This window comes from Bos taurus, unplaced genomic scaffold, assembly GCF_002263795.3.
Source record: "Bos taurus isolate L1 Dominette 01449 registration number 42190680 breed Hereford unplaced genomic scaffold, ARS-UCD2.0 Leftover_ScbfJmS_1368, whole genome shotgun sequence".
In the NCBI taxonomy this organism is placed as follows: Eukaryota; Metazoa; Chordata; class Mammalia; order Artiodactyla; family Bovidae; genus Bos; species Bos taurus.
Window position 1 is genome coordinate 39,563 of NW_020190467.1, and position 21,661 is coordinate 61,223.

General features: G+C 41.1%; 1 long non-coding RNA gene across 1 annotated transcript; it reads left to right on the forward strand.

The window, feature by feature from the left end:
- The first annotated feature begins 582 nt into the window (after positions 1–582).
- LOC132344741 (uncharacterized) lies at positions 583–5,815 on the forward strand. Its single transcript, XR_009493687.1, has 3 exons — positions 583–682; positions 3,061–3,186; positions 5,716–5,815. It is a non-coding gene; the product is annotated as an uncharacterized lncRNA (long non-coding RNA).
- The last annotated feature ends 15,846 nt before the right edge of the window (positions 5,816–21,661 follow it).

Genomic DNA, 21,661 nt, shown 5'->3' on the forward strand with positions numbered 1-21,661 from the left:
CTACAGTCCATGGGGCCGCAAGAGTCAGACTTGACTCAGTGACTAAACCACCACCACCACCACAAGAACATCATGCCCTGACCATGACCTGACCTCAGGAACAAAGACTCTGACCCCAGAAGTAACCAGGCCATTCCCTCAACTTTCCTAGAAAAGCACTTTGCTGACATTTTTTCTGGGTGCTCACCTTTTTTTGTTTGTCTGTCTTTTCTCCCTGTGTGGCCCTGCAGGAAGGCTTTCTCTCCTCACTGTGTGTTAGGAGCACAAACTTGTAATCAGTACCAAGATGATATTCTAATCAAGAATAGAATCTCTTTTTATTCTCAATGTGTTAGATTTGTCCCTCCTCACCCGAAATGTTCACTATCAGCTATACTTGGGGACAGAACATTTTCATTCATACAAATTATTTTCTAATCAGAGAGAAATGTGTGAGTCTGAGATTCAATTTTTGAAATAAAATGTTTACTCTGAAAAGCCAAACATGTGCATAGAATCACAGTAGCAGTTGGACAGTGGCAGTTGGACTCATCCTGTGCAGAGTCCAGTTAATTTTGAAGGTTCTGTGATGTGTGGTTGCCATGGTAATGTGGTGATACACATTCTGCATTCAGTGTGTTTGCGAGCTGAGAGCTTCATGTATGGTGGCAAAGAGAAATGGGTAACCTGAATTGTTTGGGAGGTAGGTTCCCACTGTTCCTCTGAAGGCTGTTCCTTCAAATGGGCTGTTTAACTTTTACTGATGAATTTTCCTCATTTTTTATTATTATTTTTCTTTTCCATCACTCTAATTTATCTACAGAGTTATAAATGTGGTTTATAGTCTTGTTTTATTCCTTAAATTATATTTTGATTTTCCTGTCAGCTGGCTGCCTTAAGTATCTTCCTAAATTTCCAATTTCCCAATGCCAGTTTTGTATACACTCTTACCAGAGAACAGATGGAAAGAACTAACAGAGGAGAACCATGATGTCTCCCAACATCTGACATTATAGTAAAGGGAATTACATCTCAACTGTTCTCAAATGCTGCTGCCCAAATCTACAAACACTAGCAGTGTAAATCCTGAGACTTACAGGATTTACACTTACAGGATAAAAAGGAAAGAAACTGGGATTTACTGGTGGGATTCCCATGGGTGGATGTGGGCTGGATCATTGTTTGGCTGTTGCCAAGGAGTTTAGTGAGATGGCATAGTGCTGTTGGGTTGGTAGGATGAACATTTGGTCACTGAGGGAAGGAGAGCTTGTCTGTTGATCCTCAAGGAGAATCCAGGGTTACAGTCTCCAGGCTGTGAGGATGGAGATGATTTTCAAAAAGAATATGGGGCTCTGTTGTCTCCTACTACAGGGTCTAGAGCATAATGAGAAGTTGATAGAGTCAGAATTTTAGTGGGGGAAGGTTGAACTCCTGCCCATTCTTAGCTAGCACTTGGTCCAGGCTGCTCAAATAAGTGTGCAGATCAGCTGTGAGACTTTGAGCATCTCAGACTTAGTTAAGCCACCAAAGGCCAGCACAGATGGCCACCTCCTGAGTTAACTCACATTAAGTGCTCATCCAGACTTGGTCAAGTTAAAACGAAGCTAATTCTTTGTAGAGCCATCATGTGCCCTTTGGTTTAGAAGGTTCTGAGCTCTGAGGCAACTTGTTGGCCAAACAGATGACTGGTCACTTAGCAAGGTGAACTGGACATTGGGAAGGCTGCTCGTGAGATGGTTGAGTGTGTGAAGAAGCTCTAGAGGATGGACAGAGTTGGAATCCTGTGGTCTTTCTGAGAGGCTTTTCTCAGAGGAAACTTGTATTTTGGATCAGGAACTGAAATATAGAGATGAGTGGTAGGAGGAGGATTGGAGCTCTTTTTAAGGCTGAGGCACCTTCTCAGGGCATCAGCTCTCATCCCCAGAAAACTAGGGGCAGGATAATTTGAGTTGGAGGTAGGGTTGAGGTCCTGGGTAAGGGGTTTTAGCACAGGTCTCAGAGGTGCAGGCATCTGTGTCCTCAGGGAACCATCTACAATCCTGTCCCAGATCCACTATTTATTATTGCGTGACCATTGGAAAATCACTTCATCTCTTTCAATTTCAACACCATCTAATGTAACATATGGATTACAGCCCACACTTTGTCCACCCTTCCTCTTGAACAGGGCTGGGTGTCCGAAGAGGTGATAATAGATACTCTCCATGAGCTATAAAAACTTGTTTCAGTGAAAAAGCTGAAGAATAAGCTTCCATCCCCCCTTATTGGAGCCATCAAAATGTCCTCTCTGCTTTCAACCACTACTGAAGGTCCATCTTATTCTTGCCGTCATTCAAGGTTGAACACTTACAGAGAAATTACAAAGCACCAGTCCTTTACTTTTCTATTTATTTATTTATTTGTCTATCATTCATTTATTTGGCTGCATCAGGTCTTAGTTGTGGCACGTGGAATCTTCATCACATCGTGCAGCTCTTTCGTTGCAGGGTACTGACTCTCTACTTGTGGTGCTTGACCTCAGTAGTTGCAACATGTGGGCTTAATTGCGCAGAGGCATACAGGACCAGAGTTTGCCGACCAGAAATCAAACCCCATCCCCTGCGTTGAGAGGCAGATTCTTATCCACTGGACTGCCCGGGAAGTCCCTCCTTTATTTTTCTAATATTTTACCTGTATTTAATTACTCTTGGCCTCATAATACTAAAAATAGGCCATGTTAACATTTCTCCAACTCAGGACAGGGAACTGAGGCAAAGAGGGATCCGTATGTCTTTCCCAAGTACCTGCTTCTCCTCAATGTGATTTGAATCCAGTCCATCAGGCATGGTCACCATGCTCTGCTGAGCTTCTAGGTCTCAGTTAAATAGAGATATTTGCACACACAGCCAGTCTGTTGGATGTTTTCAGTGCATATCGAACTGCAGATCTTCCTAAGTCCACCTTGGATTCAGGAGGCCTTGCAAGGCATCTGGTGAGGAAGGGAACCAGAGGATTGAATTATGGGTCAATTATTATTAGTTCCCGGGTGGTCCTCTGCCGGCAACATGTCAACAGCTCTCACCATTATAATGCATTTCACAGGATGTCTCATCCAGAAGGCGAGAAGCCACACCCCTCAAATGTCAAGAACATCAAGAACCAGCTGGATGAAGAGAGTTTGTTGTTGGCCACACAATAGGGTGCACCCTCTAACTGACTCAACTGAAGGTACTGTGGAAATTTTCTCATTAAGTTCATTCAAGAATGATTATTGTAGTATGTTCAGGGCCTCATATTTAAGGGAAAAAAACAGAAATATTAAGCAATGTTCTTTTATTTCATGTGTTCAAATTGAAACTATATCAGTTGGTACTGCTTTAACTATGAAAGGAAAGATGCATTTTAAATTCAACATTTGGTTCATGCTTAAAAGTGAAAATGGTCTCTAGCTATGGTTTGGACATTAGCTAATTTTTTAACACTAGGTGTGATGTGTTCCCCCCTGAAGTCATGTTTCAAGATTTCTTTAAATCATTAGACTTTACTTAAAGCAGGATTACATTGACATAAAAGTTGTATAGATTATACAGAAAATTCCAATAACATATCACTTCAGTTTCAGCTATCAAATTCTACTCACAGATAACATATGTGTGCTACATTTTTTATAATTAGTGAGAAAATATATTTTTAGTAGTTCAAAATCTAACATTGTTAGTTCACCTAACATTCACACTTTGTATTGTTACATTCAGTGATATTTTAAATATGCACTTTTAAATTATAATACTATACAGAAATCTACACACTAATGTTCACAGTGTATTATTAGTATGTAAATACTAGAAACAACCAAAAGACCATCATGTGATGAATGGATAAATGAAATGTGATATGTACTCAGAATGGAATACTGTCCCACCACAAAATGAATTAAGGATTGAAATATGCTATAAAATGGATGGACAATTAATACAAACATTTATTATAGTTAGTGAAATAAGGCAGGCACAGAAAGACAAATATTGCATGCTTCCACTGGTTTAAGGTACACTGAATAGGCTAACTCATGGAAGCTGGAAATAGAAATTACCAAAGCGAGGAGGCAACGGAGAAGGTGGATTATGACTTAATGGGTACAGAGGTTATATTGGATCTGATGAAAAATATGTAGATGGTGTTGATAGGTACACTAAATTGTGAATATAGAAAAACCAAGATTGCTGGGAAAAATATAAATAACCCCAGATATGCAGATGAGACCACTCTTTTGGCAGAAACTGAAGAAGAACAAAAGAGCCTCTTGAGGAAAGTGAAAGAGGAGAGTGAAAAAGTTGGCTTAAGGCTCAACATTCAGAAAGCTAAGATCATGGCATCCAGTCCCAGAACTTCATGGCAAATAGATGGGGAAACAGTGGCTGACTTTATTTTTCTGGGCTCCAAAATCACTGCAGATGGTGATTGCAGCCATGAAATTAAAAGACGCTTACTCCTTGGAAGGAAAGTTATGACCAACCTAGACAGCATATTAAAAAGCAGAGACATTACTTTGTCAACAAAGGTCCATCTAATCAAGGCTATGGTTTTTCCAGTATGAATGTATGAATGTGATTGTTGGACTATAAAGAAAGCTGAGCACCAAAGAATTGATGCTTTTGAACTGCAGTGTTGGAGAAGACTCTGAACAGTCTCTTGGACTTCAAGGAGATCCAACCATTCCAACCTAAAAGAGATCAGTCCTGCGTGTTCATTAGAAGCACTGATGTTGAAGCAGAAACTCCAATACTTTGGCCACCTGATGTGAAGAGCTGAGCCATTTGAAAAGACCCTGATGCTGGGAAAGATTGAGGGCAGGTGGAGATGGGAATGACAGAAGATGAGATGGTTGGATGGCATCACCAACTCAATGCACATGGGTTTGGGTGAACTCTGGGATTTGGTGATGGACAGGGAGGCCTGGTGTGCTGCGATTCATGGGGTCACAAAGACTTGGACAAGACTGAGCAACTGAACTGAACTGATGGAACTTTTTAATTCTTAAAAATTATGAGAAGAATAAATACAATTTATTTTTGATGACAATGCTCAGTCCCTAGTTTATGTCTGTGAGCCCATGGACAGCAGCACACCAGGCTGACCTATCTTTCACTATCTTCTGGAGTTTGCTCAAATTCATGTCCATTGAGTCGATAATGCTATCAAGATATCTCATCCTCTGTGGCCCCTTCTTTTCCTCCTGCCCTCAGTCTTTCCCAGCATAAGGGGCTGTTCGAGTGAGCCTGATCTTTACATCAGGCAGCCAAAGTACTGAAGTTTAAGCATCAGTCCTTCCAATGAATATCCATGATTGATTTCCTTTATGATTATCTGGTTTGATCTCCTGGCTGTCCAAGGAACTCACAAGAGTCTCTTCAGTACCACTATTCTAAAGCGTTAATTCTTTGGTACTCAGCCTTCTTAATGGTCCAAGTCTCACAACAGTACATGACTACTGAAGCATAGTGTGATTTTTAGTGCTTCCCTCTGTCAGACCGAGTTTCAAGTCGATCCCCTTAGCCAGAAAGCTTAAGGCTCTCTGACTCATTTCTGAAACGTTCATCTCCTTTGCCTTCCTCCACCCATGATAAAGGTTGTCCAACAGATTTCAGCCCACACATTAACCACCCACATCCATACACTCCTCCGATGTATCCACATTAACATGGTCTTCCCCATCAGCATCACAAATGTCCTGAAAATTCCTCTATGTCCTCCTAGAGCTCCCCGAGGACCAGCTTGAGGAGCTATCCATTTCAACGTTGGAGGAAGAGGCTCTGCCCAACTCCACAGTAAGTGCCTCCTATTCATCTGATATAAAAGTATTGCTTAATGACTTTATTTTCTAGCTGAATTCAGATAAAGGTTCAAAATATTCAAGACAGTTCATATAAACAGTTTTTAATTTGATGGATGAATTTCTCCCAGCAGATAACTTATTCAAAAGGATGTTTTTCAAAAATTACAACATAAATTAAAAACTGGAATTGGGATCAGTTTCCTCAGCAGAAACTGTTCCTTCCAGAAATGAAACTTTTAATTACTGGTGAAAATGAGCTGGAGTGCTCTTCCAGGAGGAGCTCCAGCCTTTCCCACAGGTGTTCTCTATGTGTTATTTTGGGGCTATGGATGCAACAGCACATGCCCATTTGGTTTTCTGAAAAGAAAAAGAGAACAAAAGACCTGAATGCACAGGACTGAAGATGCTGACACCCTCACACTGTTTTCTTCTTTCTAATTGCAGGCCTGTGAACAAGCCAGTGAACACGGTAATTATTCAGGGATCATCCCTCTGATGAAAATAATCTAGTTGATGAAGGTGGCAATCTCTTGCCAGCTCTGTTTGGAGGGTCGCCCTGATGCTGGATTCCTAAAGAGGGTGAAGGCACAGGGTGCAGATAAGAGACTGATCTCCCAGGAAAGAAAATGTCTGTGCTCTATGGTACCTGGAAACCACTACATCATTTAGATGCATGGGTTTTGGTCCCATGTGTGAGCCCATGCAGTGTGATTCTCAAGCTGTCTGTGTGTCTTTCCTCAGGAGATGTTTCCCTCTTATAAAGCACAAGTCAACGGTGAACTTTCTAAACACTTCTCAACACACTGTGCACTGGCTGTAGATTACCTAAGTCTTTCCTCATCTCAGTCATTCCTCAAGTTCGGTTAATATTCATCTTGCTCAAATGGAGATGGTGCTGAGAAATATGGACCAAGCTATTGACTTCCAAAGTGGAAAAGAATAAACTGGGAACCTATGGGTGGTCCCAGTGTGTCTGCTCTGGACCCCTGACCTGCACTTATCACTCAACCGTGGGATCCTCAGTCATGGAGCAAGGGGGTCCCTGCATCTCCGTTTATGCCTGGAGGTACTAGAGCTCCAGAGGTCCAGATTGTGCCCTTCATTGTAAGATGGGCTCAGTGGTCATGGAACCCAGGGCAAACATAGGTGGATTATCACCAACATTGCCACAGTCATTACTGTGAAGGGCACCTTGGGATTCATATCCTCCTAGTGAATTCAAAGATCTGAAAGTTGTGTTCCCTTGTTTAGACAGTACAGGCCATATCTGTTGGTGCTAGTGTCATTGCTTAACCAAGGACAAAAGCAGAGTGTCATCCAGGGAGATATTTCATTGTCCTGGGTGACATTACCATAAGCCGTACATTGGTTAAACCCTGTAGCACACTCTTAAGGGAAGGTGTCAAATAGATCTCACAGTGGAACCTGACATTCTCCTTGGTGACCTTGACTCTTGTTGTGAACCTCCTGCACACCAGGGTCCAAGAAGGTCAACGTTTACCCCATGCGTTCTCTCCATGATGAACTGTCCCTCTAAATGTATGGCTTCAATGAGTGTGAACAAACACTGACTCAGTGGACGTGCAAATATTGTTCAGAAAATGGAGACTAGGAAGAAACATCACATGGTAGATTATAGCTATTTGGCAAGGTAGGGTTGAATTCAGTTCTCTAACAGAGATTGCTTTTAATCAAGAACAAAATCTCATAGAAAACTTAATAAGTGCATCAGCTGAAATTGAATCCTGGGGAGGCAGTGATCTAGGAAGAAATCCTTCCAGATAGGAGTGGTTTTGTAGAAGATATAAACAGGCAGGAGTTTCATGAGTCTTTGTCATTGAAAGGTGGCATGCATTCCAGTGTTTCTTTTTTCCCGAACTGTTCTGTTATCACTAGTTAAAATACAGAAGTTTCCTGCTCCTCTGATTTGCTCTTATTTATACAATGAAGAGGATGATTCAACAGCAAGTCAGTCCATAGTTACTAATGCCTTATGCATACACTCCACCCCATGCCCCTTCAATGAAAAAGGCTCCTGAGAGGTTAGTGAGCACCTCACCTGTGTCTCTATGCTGTTCTGTGTCCCTCCAGCTCCCCAGGAGGACATGGCAGTGGAGCTGCCTCAGGCCGGGACTGAGGACGAGCCTCTGAGGACGGTGGACGTAAGTGCACCTCTCTTAACCGGGGCAAGGCTGCGGCTTCACTTCTTTATTTTCCATTCAGTCAAACACAGTTATAGTAATATGAGAATTTGCGTTACCACTGAGGCATGCAAATCCTTGGCTGGGAAAGCAGAGAGGATAAATCTATTATCAACACAGTCCTGATTCAAAAGGACATTTAAATAAGACAGCATCATTTATTACTGTAGGTACTTTGCTCAACAGAAAGTGTTCTTTCTTGAAAAACAATTTGTAAACGTTGGTCAAATTAAAACTGAGAGATCTTATGTGAAACAGACCAGTCTTCCCAACAGGAGACTGTCTGTTTTATTTTGGAGCCACTGAAGTAAAGAGTGCTAGTTACCTGAGGACAAAAACCAGATAAGAGAAGACTTAGTGCAGAAAACTCAAGATGCTGAGACACTCACTCTGTTTTCTTCTCTGCAATCACAGGAATCCGGGGAAGCCTGTGAACACGGTAAATATTCACGGATCATCACTCTGCTGACGGACAATCCAACTGATAAAGGTGGGGTTCTCTGGCTCTGGTTGGAGAGTGGCCCTGATGCCAGATTCCTACTTGGGGTGTGGGCTGTAGGTGAAAAGAAGAGACTGATCTCCCAGGAAAGAACAGTGTCTTTGTTCTATGGTACCTGGAAGCAACTACATCATTTAGATGTTGTGGGTTTGTGTGAATCACAATTGGGGGCCCTTGTGTGAGCCCAAGTGGTGTGATTCTGGAGCTCTGTGTCTGTGTGTGTTGCCTCTGGAGGGGTTTCCCTGTTACACAGCACTAGTCAACTGTGAACTTTCTAAAGACTTCTCACAACCACTGCACACTGACCATACATTACCTGACTCTTTCCTCTACTCAGTCTTTCCTCAAAAGTGAAAGTGAAAGACATTCAGTTTGTATTCAAATCTTTGCGGTCCCATGCACTACAGTCCATGGAATTTTCCAGGCCAGAATACTGGAGTGGGTGCTCTTTCCCTTCTCCAGGGGATCTTCCAAACCCAGGGATAAAACACAGGTATCCAGCATTGCAGGCAGACTCTTTAACAACTGAGCTATCAGGGAATCCATTCCCCAAAATAGCTTAATATTAATTTTCCTCAGGTGAAGATGATAATTGGACAAATGGCCAAAATTTTTAACGTCCTAGTGGAAAAACCAAACTTAGTACCCAGGGTTGATCTCAGTTTGGTTCCTCTGGAGGAGTGACTTGCTCCTACCAGTCACCAATGTGATCCTCAGTCATGCGGAAAGGGAGTCTCAGCATCTATATCCATGCCAGGAGGTATTAGCAGGTCCAGGGGTCCAGATCCTGCCCATCATTATAAGGTGGGCAAGTGGTCAAGGAACTCAGGTAACCATAGGTGGATTAACACCAACTTTGGAAACGTCATTATTGGGAAAAGAATCTCAGTACTCATATCCTCCTGGTAACCTCACAGATTCTGAGTGTTGGGTGGCCTTTTGTAGCATGGAAGTCATATGTGTTGGTGTTCCTGTCTTTGTTTACACAAGGACAAAAGCATATTATCAAAAGAGATGTATTTCATTGTACTGGGTAACATTACCATAACCTCACACTGATTAAACCCTGCAGTAAACACTCAAGGGATATTGTCAAATAAAGCTCAGAATGGAACTGATAGTCTAGTGACCATGATCCTTGTTGTAAATCTCATGCATAGCTGGGTCAGAGACAGTCAGATTCACTCCATGCTTCCTCTCCATAATGAACTGTCCCACTAAAAATATGACTTCTGTGAGTGTGAACCCCCACTGACTCAGTGGACAAGCAAACATTGTTTGGAAAATCAAGCCTGGGAAATAACATTGCATGATTCATAATAGCTATTTGGAAAAGTAGTATTGACTTTAGCCCTCTAACAAGAGTTTGCCTTTAATCAAGAATAAAGTCTCCCAGACTTGTTAAGTACAATAGTTGAGACAGCACATCCTGCAGATGCAGTGATTTAGGAAGAAATCCAGAAGATAGGTGTGATTTACCAGAAGCTCGAAACAGAAAACAGGGTCATGGGTCTGTCATTTAAAGCTGGCATGCATTGTAATGTTTCACATTTCCCCATTGGTTTGGTTATCACCAGTTAAAGGCAGCCAATCTCTTTCATCGCCTTCCTGCTTGTCTCCTTGGTTGTACTTCATCCAGCAAAGAGGAGGAATCAAGAGCAGCTCAGTCCATAGTTACTAACCTCTCTCATGTACACATTCCACCCGATGTCCCATCAAACAAACAAACAAGAAACCTGAGATCTTTGGAAGCAGCCTCTCCTCTGTCCTGATGGCCTTCTGTTTCCCTCTAGCTCCCCAGGAGCACCTGGTGTTGGAACTGCCCCAGGCCGGGGCTGAGGAGCCACCTCTGTATCCCCTGGAGGTAAGCTCAACAGTCTGTGTTTCACAAAGGCTGCTGCGTCTCTTCTTTATGTTTCATTCAGTGAAATACAGTTATAGTAATCGGACAATGTATATTAGCACTTATGTATGCAGTTCCTTGCTGGTGAAATATTGATGTTAAATCTGTTATCAACACAGACCTGATTCAAAAGGATACTAAAAATACCATCAATTACGACTGTAGGTACTTTCCTCAGTAGAATTTTTTCCTCCTGAAATGGAAAGATCTTAAGTAAAAGAGCCCAGCCTTTTCAACAAGGGTCCTCTCTGTTTTCTTTTGGAATGATTGATATTTTAAGAGTTTAGTTACCTGAGGAAAACAAAAAATCAGATAACATAAAAGTTACTGCAGAGAAGACATGATTCTACGACCCTCACACTGTTTTCTTCTCTCTTATCACAGGCAGCCGGAGCAGCCAATGAACATGGTAAATATTCAGTGACCGTCCCTCTGCTGAGGAACAGTTTAGCTGATGATCGTGGGGCTCTCTTGCCAGCTAGCTTTGCAGAGTCACCCTGATGCTGGATTCCTAACAGGAGTGAGGGTTGGGGGTTCTGAGAAGAGACTGATCTCAAAGAAAGAACAGTGTCTGTGTTCTATGGTCCCTGGAAACAACCACATCTTTTAGCTGATGTGAGTGTGTGTAAATCAGGGTTGGGGGCCCTTGTGTAAGCCTGTGTGGTGTGATTCTTAAGGTGTGTGTATATGTGTTTCCTCAGGACATGTTTCCCTCTTACACAGCACAAGTCAACTGTGAACTTCCTAAACACTTCTCATCACCACTGCACACTGACTATACATTACCTGATTCTTTCCTCAACTCAGTCTTTCCTCAAAAGCCAAAGTGAAAGTCACTCAGTTTGTGTCCAACTCTTTGAGGCCACGTGGACTAGAGTCCATGGAATTCTCTAGGCCGGAATCCTGGAGTGGGTAGTGTTTCCCTTCTCTGGGGGATCTTCCAAACCCAGGGATTGAACGGGGTGTCCAGCATTGCAGGTGTACACTTTAACAACTGAGCAATCAGGGAATCCATTCCTCAAACTAGCTTAATATTCATTTTCCTCAGGTGAAGATGGAAATGATACAAATGCCCAACATTCTTGACCTCGTAGTGAAAAAGCCAAACTGAGTACCTAGTGTTGATCCCAATTTGGCTCCTCTGGAGGAGTGACCTGCTCTTACCAGTCAGTCATGTGATCCTCAGTCATGGGGCACCAGGGTGCCTACATCGATGTCCATCCCTGGAGGTACTAGTAGGTCCAGGAGTCCTGATCCTGCCCATCATTATAATGTGGTCACCTGTTTCAAGGAACGCAGGGTAACCATAGTTAGATTAATGCCAACTTTGGCACAGTCATTATTGTGAAAAGTAATCGGGACTCAGATCCTCTTGGTAAACTCACAGATTCTGAGTGTTGCATGACCTTTTGTAGAGTGGAAGTCATATATGTTGGTGTTCCTGTCTTTGTTTATACAAGGACAAAAGCATATTCTCATCAGAGATGTATTTCATTGTACTGGGTAACATTACTGTAACCCCGCATTGATTAAACCCTGTAGTACACACTCAAGGGAAGTTGTCAAATAAAGCTCACAGTGGAAAATGATAGTCTAGTGACCATGATCCTTGTTGTAAATCTCATGCACAGTGGGGTCAGAGAGAGTAACTTTCACTCCATGCTGCCTCTCCAAAATGAACTGTCCCACTAAAAGTATGACTTCTGTGAGTGTGAATAGCACTGACACAGTGGACATGCAAACATTGGAAAATCAAGCCTGGGAAATAACATCACATGATTGATAACAGCTGTTTGGAAAGGTAGTATTGAATTCAGTCTTCTAACAAGAGTTTGCCTTTAATCAAGAATCAAGTCTCCCAGACTTGGTAGGTACAATAGCTGGAACAGTGGATCCTGAGGCTTGAGTGATCTAGGAAGAAATCCAGAAGATAGGTGTGATGTACCAGAAGATCTAAACAAGCAGGAGGTACATGCGTCTCTGTCATTGAAGGTTGGCATGCATTGTAATGTTTCACTTTTCCCCATCAGTTTGGTTATCACCAGTTAAATGCAGCCAATCTCTTTCATTGCCTTCCTGCTTGTCACCTTTTTTTGCACTTCATCCAGCAAAGAGGAGGATTCAAGAACAGTTCAGTTCATAGTTACTAACCTCTCTCATGTACACGTTGCACCCCATGTCCCATCAAACAAACAAAAAAGAAGCCTGAGATCTTTGGAAGCAGCCTCTCATCTGTCCTGATGGCCTTCTGTTTCCCTCTAGCTCCCCAGGAGCACCTGGTGTTGGATCTGCCCCAGGCTGGGGCTGAGGAGCCGCCCCTGCATCCCTTGGAGGTAAGCTCAACTCTCTGTGTCTCACATAGACGGCTGCTTCACTTCTTTATGTTTTGTTCAGCGAAATAGTAATCAGACAATGTATATTAGCACTTATGTATGAAATTCCTTGCTGGTGAAATATTGACGTTAAATCTGTTATAAACACAGCCCTGATTCAAAAGGACACTAAAAGTACTATCAATTACTACTGTAGGCACTTTCGTAAGTAGAAATTTTTCCTCCTTGAAGTTGAAAGATCTTAAATGAAATAACCTAACTCTACACCTAAAGCAACTAGAAAAGGAAGAAATGAAGAACCCCAGGGTTAGTAGAAGGAAAGAAATCTTAAAAATTAGAGCAGAAATAAATGCAAAAGAAACAAAACAGACCATAGCAAAAATCAACAAAACCAAAAGCTGGTTCTTTGGAAGGATAAATAAAATTGACAAACCATTAGCCAGACTCATCAAGAAACAAAGGGAGAAAAATCAAATCAACAAAATTAGAAACGAAAATGGAGAAATCACAACAGACAACACAGAAATACAAAGGATCATAAGAGACTACTTTCAACAATTATATGCCAATAAAACGGACAACGTGGAAGAAATGGACAAATTCTTAGAAAAGTACAACTTTCCAAAACTGGACCAGGAAGAAATAGAAAATCTTAACAGACCCATCACAAGCACGGAAATTGAAACTGTAATCAAAAATCTTCCAGCAAACAAAAGCCCCTGTCCAGACAGCTTCACAGCTGAATTCTACCAAAAATTTAGAGAAGAGCTAACACCAATCCTGCTCAAACTCTTCCAGAAAATTGCAGAGGAAGGTAAACTTCCAAACTCATTCTATGAGGCCACCATCACCCTAATACCAAAACCTGACAAAGATGCCACAAAAAAAGAAAACTACAGGCCAATATCACTGATGAACATAGATGCAAAAATCCTTAACAAAATTCTAGCAAGCAGAATCCAACAACACATTAAAAAGATCATACACCATGATCAAGTGGGCTTTATCCCAGGGATGCAAGGATTCTTCAATATCCGCAAATCAATCAATGTAATACACCACATTAACAAATTGAAAAATAAAAACAATATGATTATCTCAATAGATGCAGAGAAAGCCTTTGACAAAATTCAACACCCATTTATGATAAAAACTCTTCAGAAAGTAGGAATAGAAGGAACATACCTCAACATAATAAAAGCTATATATGAAAAACCCACAGCAAACATTATCCTCAATGGTGATAAATTGAAAGCATTTCTTCTAAAGTCAGGAACAAGACAAGGGTGCCCACTTTCACCATTACTATTCAACGTAGTTTTGGAAGTTTTGGCCACAGCAATCAGAGCAGAAAAAGAAATAAAAGGAATCCAAATTGAAAAGAAGAAGTAAAACTCTCACTATTTGCAGATGACATGATCCTCTACATAGAAAACCCTAAAGACTCCACCAGAAAATTACTAGAGCTAATCAATGACTATAGTAACTTTGCAGGATATAAAATCAACACACAGAAATCCCTTGCATTCCTATACACTAATAATGAGAAAATAGAAAGAGAAATTGAGGAAACAATTCCATTCACCATTGCAACGGAAAGAATAAAATACTTAGGAATATATCTACCTAAAGAAACTAAAGACCTATATATAGAAAACTATAAAACACTGGTGAAAGAAATCAAAGAGGACACTAATAGATGGAGAAATATACTATGTTCATGGATTGGAAGAATCAATATAGTGAAAATGAGTATACTACCCAAAGCAATTTATAGATTCAACGCAATCCCTATCAAGCTACCAACAGTATTCTTCACAGAGCTAGAACAAATAATTTCACAATTTGTATGGAAATACAAAAAAACCTCGAATAGCCAAAGCGATCTTAAGAAAGAAGAATGGAACTGGAGGAATCAACCTACCTGACTTCAGGCTCTACTACAAAACCACAGTTATCAAGACAGTGTGGTACTGGCACAAAGACAGAAATATTGATCAATGGAATAAAATAGAAAGCCCAGAGATAAATCCACGCACATATGGACACCTTATCTTTGACAAAGGAGGCAAGAATATACAATGGATTAAAGACAATCTCTTTAACAAGTGGTGCTGGGAAATCTGGTCAACCACTTGTAACAGAATGAAACTAGACCACTTTCTAACACCATACACAAAAATAAACTCAAAATGGATTAAAGATCTCAATGTAAGACCAGAAACTATAAAACTCCTAGAGGAGAACATAGGCAAAACACTCTCCGACATACATCACAGCAGGATCCTCTATGACCCACCTCCCAGAATATTGGAAATAAAAGCAAAAATAAACAAATGGGACCTAATTAAACTTAAAAGCTTCTGCACATCAAAGGGAACTATTAGCAAGGTGAAAAGACAGCCTTCAGAATGGGAGAAAATAATAGCAAATGAAGCAACCGACAAACAACTAATCTCAAAAATATACAAGCAACTCCTACAGCTCAACTCCAGAAAAATAAACGACCCAATCAAAAAATGGGCCAAAGAACTAAATAGACATTTCTCCAAAGAAGACATACAGATGGCTAACAAACACATGAAAAGATGCTCAACATCACTCATTATCAGAGAAATGCAAATCAAAACCACTATGAGGTACCATTTCACGCCAGTCAGAATGGCTGCGATCCAAAAGTCTACAAATAATAAATGCTGGAGAGGGTGTGGAGAAAAGGGAACCCTCCTACACTGTTGGTGGGAATGCAAACTAGTACAGCCACTATGGAGAACAGTGTGGAGATTCCTTAAAAAACTGGAAATAGAACTGCCTTATGATCCAGCAATCCCACTGCTGGGCATACACACTGAGGAAACCAGAAGGGAAAGAGACACGTGTACCCCAATGTTCATCACAGCACTGTTTGTAATAGCCAGGACATGGAAGCAACCTAGATGTCCATCAGCAGATGAATGGATAAGAAAGCAGTGGTACATATACACAATGGAGTATTATTCAGCCATTAAAAAGAATACATTTGAATCAGTTCTAATGAGGTGGATGAAACTGGAGCCTATTATACAGAGTGAAGTAAGCCAGAAGGAAAAACATAAATACAGTATACTAACGCATATATATGGAATTTAGAAAGATGGTAACAATAACCCGGTGTACGAGACAGCAAAAGAGACATTGATGTATAGAACAGTCTTATGGACTCTGTGGGAGAGGGAGAGGGTGGGAAGATTTGGGAGAATGGCATTGAAACATGTAAAATATCATGTAAGAAACGAGTTGCCAGTCCAGGTTCGATGCACGATACTGGATGCTTGGGGCTAGTGCACTGGGACAACCCAGAGGGATGGTATGGGGAGGGAGGAGGGAGGAGGGTTCAGGATGGGGAACACATGTATACCTGTGGCGGATTCATTTTGATATTTGGCAAAACTAATACAATTATGTAAAGTTTAAAAATAAAATAAAATTAGAAAAAAATAAATAAATAAAAGACCAAAAAAAAAAAAAAAGAAAGAGCCCAGCCTTTTCAACAAGGGTCCTCTCTGTTTTATTTTGGAATGAATGATTTATTAAAGAGTTTAGTTACCTGAGGAAAACAAAAAAATCAGATAACATAAAAGTTACTGCAGAGAACACGCAATGCTGCCACCCTCACAGTTTTCTTTTCTCTAATCACAGGCAGCCGGAGCAGCCAATGAACATGGTAAATATTCAGCAACCGTCCCTCTGCTGAGGAACAATTTAGCTGATGATTGTGGGGCTCTCTTGCCAGCTAGCTTTGCAGAGTCACCCTAATACTGGGTTCCTAATGGGAGTGAGGGTTGGGGGTTCTGAGAAAAGACTGATCTCACATTAAGAACAATGTCTGTGTTCTATGGTCCCTGGAAACAACCACATCTTTTAGATGATGTGAGTTTGTATGAATCAGGGTTGGGGGCCCATGTGTAAGCCCCTGTGATGTGATTCTTAAAGTGTGTGTATGTGTGTTTCCTCAGGAGATTTTCCCCCCTTACACAGCACAAGTCAACTGTGAACTTTCTAAACACTTCTCATCACCACTGCCCACTGATTATACATTACCTGATTGTTTCCTCAACTCAGCCATTCCTCAAGTTTCATTAATATTCATTTTCCTCAGATGAAGATGCTGCTGAGAAAAACGGCCCAAGCCCTTGTCCTCCTAAGTGGAAAAGCCAAACTTAGAACCTAGGGGGCTTCCAGTGTTTCTGGTCTGCACACCTCACCTGAACTGATCACTCATCCTTGAAATCCTAGTCATGAAACAAGGGGTCCCTGCATCTATGTTTATACCTGGAGGTACTATAAGCTCGCATCCAGACCGTGCCCATCATTATAAGGTTGGCACAGTGGTCCCAAAACCAGGGCAAGCAAAGTGGATTAACAGCTAACTTTGGCACAGTCATTATTGTGAAAGGCACCTCGGGGTTTGCATCCCCTGGTGAACTCACAGATTGTTAGAGTTTTGCAGCCTTGTGTAGACAATGTTGGTCATATCTCTTGGTGCTAGTGTCATGCTTAAACAAGGAATAAAGCAGATTATCATCAGGGAGATATTTCATTTTACTGGATGATATTACCACAAGCCCTACATTGATTAAACCTGGTAACACACACTCTAGGGAATGTGTCAAATAGATCTCACATTCGATTTCGATAGTTAGCCTCATGACTATGAGTCGTTGTAATCTCCTAAAGCGCTGGGTCACAGACAGTCAGCATTCACCCTTGGTTCCTCTCCATAATGAACTGTCCCATTAAATGTATCACTTCTCTCATTGTGGACAGCCACTGTCTCAGTGGACATGCAGATATTGTTTGGAAAGTGAAGACTGGGAAAAAATATCACATGATTGATAATAGATATTTGTAAAGGCAGGATTGAATTCAGTCCTCTAATAGAGCTTGCTTTTAATCAAGAACAAAATCTCACAGAAAACTTGTTCATTTCAATAGCTGCAACTTTGCATCCTGGGGAGGGAGTGATCTAGGAAGAAATGCTGGGCTGATTTAGCAGATGCTCCAAACAAGCAGGAGGGATGTTCATCTCTGTCATTTAAAGCTGGAATGCATTTTAGTGTTTCTTTTTTCCCCACTGTTTAGGTTATTATTAGATCACTTGTTAAAATGCAGAGGCTCTCTTTCACTTCTTTCCTGCTCCTCTCGTTTGTTCTCCTTCATCCAGCAAAGAGGATGATTCAACTGCAGCTTAGTCCATAGTTACTTACCCCTTCATGCATACACTTCACCCCTTGTCCCTATCAAAAAAAAAAAAAAAAGCTGAGTGACTGGTGAGTAGCCTCACCTGTGTCCTAAGAGCTACTCTGTCCCTCTAGCTCCCCAGGAAAACCTGGTGGAGGAACTGTGCTTTCTATAATCAGCTGTCCCACTAAACATATGGCCCCTGTGAGTATGGGCAGCTACTGGCTCAGTGGGCATGTACACACTGTATAGAAAATGAATATTGATAGAAAAATACTATATTATTCATAATAGCTATTTTTAAATGGTAGGAATTCAATAATATAAAATCTTGTGTATTTGATTTTCTCTAAGACAAGTAATTAGTGAATTAATAGAATAGCATACTTTGCCCAGGATTGATTTCAGTCCTCTAACAGAGTTTACTTTAAATCAAGTGCAAAGTCTCATAGAAAACATGATGAACAGAGTAGCAGCAACTGTGGATCTCGGAGGAAGAGTGATCTGGGAAAAATCAGGAGACAGTGGCGATTTAGCAGGAGCTCAAATGGTGGGCTGCCATCTATGGGGTCTCATAGAGTCTGACATACTGAAGTGACTTAGCAGCAGCAGCAGCAAACGAGCAGGAGGAGTCATGGGTTTCTTTCATTGAAGAGTACACACATTTTAGAGTTTTCCATTTTTTAGATTGAATATTTCATGTTGATTAGATTCCTCTATCTAGAAAGCCAAAGATGTGTTTTCATTTGCTTCCTCCTCTCCTTTACTTTCCTTCCTCCTCCAAGAGGATGGAGGAACACACGTTCAGTCCATGCTTATTAACCTCCCACATCCATACACACCACCCCATGTCCACACAAAGAGAAAAAATCCTGCATGATTCCTCAGCCTCCTCTCTAGCATTCTAACAGCTACTCTGTGTCCCCTAGGTTTCACTGAGGACCTGCCAGTCAACCCAACTTGTGACAGGACCAAAGAGACTCCATGTGTCTCCAAGGAAAGTTCTTTTTATTTTTTATTTTCTTTTTCTGGTCTGAGATAGAAATACTGTTTCATTTCTTTTTGAGTAGAATTCGGTTATGAGTCTTTGAAGGTGTTCATTTCAGATAGAGACGATTTCCCTGGTTGGGATAATGTAGAGTGAGATACTTACTACCAGATCATGATGCCTCAGTCCACAGGATATTAAAATTGTTAGCATCCATTACATCCTGTTGAGTACAGATTTCTCTCTCCTGCAGTCAGATTTCCTCTAAGAAAAGAATTCTGCAATTTCCAACCCAAACGATCTTAGAAGTTCCATCCTCCAGGCAAAGATCTTGCCTTTCATCCTGAGTATGTGTGTTCTGATATTGCTGAACTCCACCACTGTTCTTCATCAGGAACTGTCACTAAATGAACCAAAGAGTGTGCATCTATGTGATCTTATCCTCATAGTGTCTTCTCTTCTGTACTTGCAGGTGGCCCTTTCAGAATGTGAAAATGGTATGTATTGTAGAATCATTCACTTTGGGAGAAAAACTTTGTAGATGAGAAAGTTGGGGCTTTCTCTCCGGTTTTAGTGTAGAGGCCAAACTGATTCCAAATTCCTGCTGGCAATGAGTATAGGGGCCCTAGTGATAGAAAGTAATGTATAAGTAGAGCAATGTGGCTGATTACTATAGTTCCAGGAGGAAGCTGTACTATGGTTAATAGTGTAGGTTTGTGTCCATGGGACTGGGTGTGTCTCTGTGTGTAATGAATAGTGTGATTCTCCATGTGTCTGTGAATTTTCTGTCTTGTGCTTTCCTCGATATTTGTCACCTTAAACATCACTGTTACTGGTGTCAACTTCCCCCCAAAAAATTTCCCATCACCATGTACCATTAATGAGTATGTACATAAAAATTAAACCAAGTATACACATTCACTATATCCATTGATTTTATACCAAGTGAACATCCAATACCCTGAAAGAAAAATCTCATCACTACCCAGGAAAATGTTTACCCTGGAGTCTTTTTAATTTTTCTTGAATTTCTTCTTGGCTCTGCTGGGTCTTCATTGCTCTGCAGGGTTTTCTCTGCTTGTGGAGAATGAGGGCATCTCTCTAGTTGTGCGTAGGTGTATCACTTTAGCAGCGTCTTTTGTTGCAGAGCATGGCTTCTAGGGCTCTTGGGCTTCAGTAGTTTTGGAAGGTGGGCTCAGCACTTGTGGTTCCTGGGCTCTAGAACACGGCTCAGTCCTTGTGGTGCACTGACGGGTTTAGTTTCTCCAAAGCATTTGGAATCTTTCCAGACCAGGGATTGAGCTCGTATCTCCTGCATTAGCATGTAGATTCTTAAGCACTGAGGCACCAGTGAAGCCCTATACAATTCATAAAAAACAAAACTGTGTTTTAGTATCCCCCTCCTGGGCCAATTACACCTTCATTTAGTCATAAATCCCATTTCTTACTAGGTCTTATATCATTTTGATTGGTCATGATTCATCTGCCATTTCCATCATTCAAACTCTTTCCTATTAGAGCCTCAGAATGAATCTTTCTCCTTCAATCATGGCCCCCAGTACTGGGGAGGCTCCTTCCTTCTGCAGGGATCCCTGGTGGTACCCACATGCCACACCCAGGTCTAGAGGAGTCTGAGAAAGGAGGAACTTAAAAGCATAGATGAAGTTCAGGCCAGCTTTGCCTCTTAAGCTTTGAAGTGTCCAGTCAGTCCTATTAATTCAGTGCACTGTGTTGTTCAGCTTGTGTCTAGAACTTCTCCATCCTGCAACAAAAATTTTATAACCATTAAACAGATAATCCCTCTGTCAGCCTCCTCCCAGTTCTTGGAACCACCCTTCCACTCTCTGCTTATCTGAATTTTCCTTTAGAAACCTCAGGTAAATGGAATTGTGCAGTATTTGTCCTTCATTGACTACCTTATTTCACTCTTACCAGTATCCTCGAGCTTCATTCACAGTGCTGCGAATGACAAGGTATCCTTCATTATTAAATGCTGAAAGGCTTCCAGTGTATGTGTACACCCCATTTTCTTTTTTATTTATCTGCCCGTAGACACTGGGCGGTTTTCTTAGATTTTGTGTACAATATGGCAATGGATATGTGATTGTAGATATCTCCTGAACATTCTCATTTTATCTTCTTTGGACATAAACTCAAAAGAGTGATTCCTGGATCTTAGATCAGTCTCTTAATAATATTTTGAGGGACTTCCAAACTGTTCCATAATGGCTATGTCATTTTACATTCTTACCAATAGGTACAAAATTTCCAGTTTGCTACACTGTTGCCAAAATCTTTTACATTCTTTTTAAAATACACAACCTGAAAGGTGGTTTGACGTGGTTTCCATTTCACTAATACTTACTGATGTTGAGGACTATTCCTATGTATATTGATCACTTCTCTGTCTTCTATGAAAAAATATCTATTGAAGCCTTTACACATTTTTAAAAGTCAGTTATTTGCCTTTTGTTGTTTTGAAGCTGAGTTGTAGTAGTTGCTATATATTCTGGATATTGGCCCCTTATTCAGATGCAAAGTTTGCAGATACTTCCTCTCATTCCATCAGTAGCCTTTCTGTTGATTGTTGAAGAGACCATCTTTTCTTGATTTGTCATTTTAGAACCCTGGCAAAGATCATTTGGCCTCACATGTGTGAATTTATTCAAGATTCCCTCCTTATGATTCATTGGTGTCTCTGCCTATTTTGCTGCAGGTGGAAC